This window comes from Durio zibethinus, chromosome 26 (assembly GCF_047325235.1).
Source record: "Durio zibethinus cultivar Kanyao isolate XHJ-2024 chromosome 26, ASM4732523v1, whole genome shotgun sequence".
NCBI classification, from domain to species: Eukaryota; Viridiplantae; Streptophyta; class Magnoliopsida; order Malvales; family Malvaceae; genus Durio; species Durio zibethinus.
In genome coordinates this window covers 17,799,208-17,803,693 of record NC_143187.1, presented here as the reverse complement: position 1 = coordinate 17,803,693, position 4,486 = coordinate 17,799,208, and the positions used below count along the sequence as shown (strand labels likewise).

At 29.2% G+C, this 4,486-nt stretch overlaps 1 pseudogene; it reads right to left on the bottom strand.

Annotated features, from left to right (window-relative positions):
- Window positions 1-459: 459 nt before the first annotated feature.
- Window positions 460-2,161, bottom strand: LOC111274090 (putative pectinesterase 63; annotated as a pseudogene).
- Between the last annotated feature and the right edge of the window lie 2,325 nt (window positions 2,162-4,486).

Below are 4,486 nucleotides of genomic sequence, written 5' to 3'. Positions count from 1 at the left end.
AGGCCACATTTGACTCTCAAAGGGAAGATAGAGAATTTAATCATCCTCATCATTCTACCATGTAGTAAATTTTGAAGCATATCTCAACAATTGTAGTTGATGGAATTTAAAATCATTATATTTTTAAGTTTGTAATATTATTAAATATAGATGCTTGGCACTTAACATATTATATTTTGTTAATATTTGATTTATTTAGAGTTAATATTAAATATGAACTTGGCTCAAATAAAGATTTGCTATTAAACCGAATATGAATGCTTTATTATAATCTAAATAAAATTATGAATAATTTTTTTAAGAACACAGAAAACATAAAGTGTTATAAATTATTTTAAAAATAAAATAAGAGTTTTTAGATTATAAATATAATTATAATTATTATATTTTATAATAAATTATGTAAAATTAAATAAAATTCACGATAATGATGATTACAATGACAATAATGATTTCCATTATTTATGAAAAAGCGATTAACATAATATAACAAAAAATGTGACCACTATTATAATTTAAATCCCTGATTAACAGGCAATTGATATTTAGAGCTTCGGAGGAGGAAGCAACCATTTGGTGCCACCAACATAATCAAGAACCAGGAAAGGTTTGGCTTCTGCCTCAGTTAGCTGCTTGGTGAATGGCGCTCGCCCACCGGGAGCTGCACCTTGTCCCGTGCACTTGAATTCTCCATAGAAAACAGTTCTGTAAAATAAGCCAAAATAACGATTCTCAGCTTATCTTAGTGTACCAAAAATATACAGGATTTGAAAATTATGAAGATTAATTTAGATTACTTGGCTCGCTCTGGTTTAAAATTAAAAGACCATCCAGCAGGATGGACGACACTGCTCATGTCAGTATAGGCAAACACAACTTTAGGACTGGTCTTCCAGGCCCTGCCCAGTTATGTGCCGTTTCCTGTTCCAGTAACGCTGCAATGTACAAAGGAATAACCAGTGTTCTCCGATGCACTTTCCCTCGCTTGTGCTGTAATTACTGTAAGTCCCGTATCCCCCTCCACCTATAATTCCGTGCCCTGCATCCAAGTTTTCATCCAAAACTTTCCAGTCAAAATATGGTATCATATTTTATATTAGCAGGTAAATTTTGCATGTGTTGATCTTCCATACCATATACAAAGATTTCCGCTTCCAAAAATGAAATCAACAGTGCCTCGAATGTGGCAATCCTTGAAAAAATGGTTGCCCCTGTCATCACACAAAGTATCCTGGAAACCAATGAGCTTGCAGTTATAGAAAGCCGCCTTGTCCCCGGAGATTCTCAGGGAAACCGCTTGTGCTCCCACCATTTTCCCGTCTGGCCTCGGAGCAGTATTCTATATGCCAAGAAATATATATATATATATATTTATATAATAAATTAAGAAAACTTCATCACAAGATAGAAAATAAACCATATATGCAATGAGAGATGTTTAACGTTTACCACTATAACGATATTTGCAGCCACAAAGTAATCAGACTCAACAATAAGTGTGGCGCTGTCTAAGGTTCCATACTGCCTTGCCGTGCCGTCAAATGTCAAATTTGGCATGTTTTTGGGATCCCCGTAAAATGTAATGAATGGCTTAGTTCGCTCAATTGTGATTTTCTCGCGATAAGATCCAGCTCCAATAGATATAATCACACGTTTGGTGTTCCCAGATGGAACGCTCGCAATGGCTTTGGTTATGGTGTCGAAATCTCCACTGCCATCTTTTCTCACCTTTATGACATGAGGTTCAGCCTCAGCTTGAACAAGGGCTGGGTCTAGGGTGCCAGCCCTCGCTGAGGCAGGCTTGATGTTGGCGTTAAACCAAGCATTCACTTGGGATTTATCAGCTGGTATCTGTGGTGAATTCTGCGAGAGAACAACTGGGGCAAGGAGAATAATGGTGCAGATTGCTGCACGAACTTCAATGTTTACGATTCTTTTTCCTGTCATTTTTGAATGTTGTTTAAGTTTGTGGTTGAGTTTTGGGACCTGAAAGCGCACCAATTTATAAGGCAATTGGTCCCGAAGAGAATGTAAATATGACATTTGGAGGGTTCCTCGCTTTGCCATTCTTTTGTGGTTTCTGCTTAAAGGTTGATACCAAATGCAAACCCACCATTTCCGTTAAAGTCATTAATGAGTTTGCTAACTTAATAGAGATTATTTGTTGAATTTCAATAGTATTTTTTTTATGGTGCGAAATGATATCAAAAGACTTTAGACACAATAGTAAAAAAAAACCTTCAGAAAGTAATTGTGAATTTTTTAGAGTTAAAATTCTATAATGACGTACTGTCAATAAAATTACATATTTATACTCTCTAATCACATATCGTGACATCAGATTTTTTTGATCTTTAAAATAAAGTTTATCACACTTAATCCCTTACATATTTGTATATTTTATGTTAAATATTTATAAAATATAAAAATTATGTCATGATTCGTATTGATACATCTAACATAAAATATATATTTTTTGTTTTTGTTAAATTTATATATAATTTTTATTAACATTTTAAATTATTTCTATTTCATATTTTTTTCATATTGTTTTTTTTATCATATTATTTGTTTTATTTAAAATTATTAAGTCTAATATTAAGCTTTTCAACTAGAGTTTGAATATACTAAATTATAAAAAAAGAGTAGCAAATTTTAGATACAGGAGAAAAAACTAGCGAGTGTGAAGTAATTTATTTTAAAGGTATAAAAAAATTCAAAAGAAAAAAATGATGTGACCTAGTTTGAGGATGTAAGAGCCTAGTTTTATAAACAACCATTTAGAAAAATATTTACTCGTTATAATTAATAATTAATTCATAGTTTTCTCGTTTAAATTATTAATTCAGTAATTCAAAAAAAGATATATAAAAAAATTCAGCCTTATATATGAACACAAAAATTTTAAGTTAAAACATACAACACAAAGATATTATTTGTTTAACGAGACGTTAACTACCAAGTACAAAAAGTCATAAAGTACAAATCTATGGACTTATTATTAGATATAATTTAAAAATCATCATTAATTTTTTTTGTTTAGATGTTATTAGTTACTTGACTAAATTTATCTTATTTTTTAAAAAAAGTATCAAGTTTGACTTAGATATTTTTAAAAAGTAGATTTTAGTTTACGAAATTAAGTCAGATCCAGAAATATAGTTACGTATAAAAAATGTTATAGCATCCTCACAACGCTCATCAAAGTATGATATCAATTCTTTCGTGTTATCCATTAAACCTTAAAAAATTTTACTATATAATTAATTATTAAGAATTGTTCTTAATTAACTATAATACTTTGGTAGAAAATTAATAAAATTCTCTTATTTCAAGAGTATATAAGGAAACTACTTTTTCTCTTGCAAAGATTATGTCATCGAATTATTTAATATTTATTTTTTAAAAAATTAAATTTCAAGAAAAAATTGTTATTTCAAAATTTTCTTAAAAACTCCTTTATTATTTTATTTTAGAAAAAAATGCTTTATTTTGGGAAAATTGATTATTTCGACTTTTTCCTTAAATATTTTTGAAATATTCTTTATATTTGGAAAAATTGATATTTCAACTTTTCTTCAAATATCTTTTTTGAAAATTTTTTTATTTAAAGAAAATTTATACTTTTACTTTTTCTTATACATTTTTTGAAATATTTTTTATTTAAGGAAAATTGATAATTCAACTTTTTTTCAAAACATTTTTTGAATATTTTTATTTAAAAAAATTAATACTTTAACTTTTTCTCAAAAAATTTTTGAAATTATTTTTACCTAAAAAAAGCTTTTTCAAATTTTGAAGTTATTCTTTTTTGTTTTGCAAACCTTGACTTCTTGTTTTTCAGCTCTATCTTTTCATTGATTCTTCTCTTATTGAAGCTTATAGATCTCTTGCTTTAGCTTATCTTTTTTGACCTCAAACTCCATTTTCGTAAGCTCTAATTCTAATGGTATTTCTTCAAGCTTTTTCACCTATTGATTGTTGAAAGTCTTCAAGAGTGAATACAACTTCTTTTCCTCATCTTGCTTTTCAAACTAAGTACCCATGAATGGCCTTATCAATGAAAGATCCAAGACTCACCATTTAAGGACTTTTTCATGTTTTTATCACATTATTCATCTTTTGAAATGCCTTTGGCCCGACTCTCGACTTATCCTCAGTGGAGTCGTCAAACTATCATAACATACAAATTCATAGACTTGTTGCTAGACATGACTTATGAGTCGCCATTAATTTTTTTGTTTAAGTGTGATTGGTAACCTAACTGAATCTGTCCCATTTTAAAAAGAAATCTCAAACTTGACTCGGGTATCTTTAAAAAATAAATTCTAGCTTACAAAAACAAGCCAAGTCTAAAAGTGTAATTATGTATAAGAAAGGTTATAGCACCCTCATAACGCTCATCTAAAGATGGTACCAACTTTTTTGTGTCATCTATTAAGCTTTAAAAAATTTTACCATTTAATTTATTATTGAGAATTGTTCT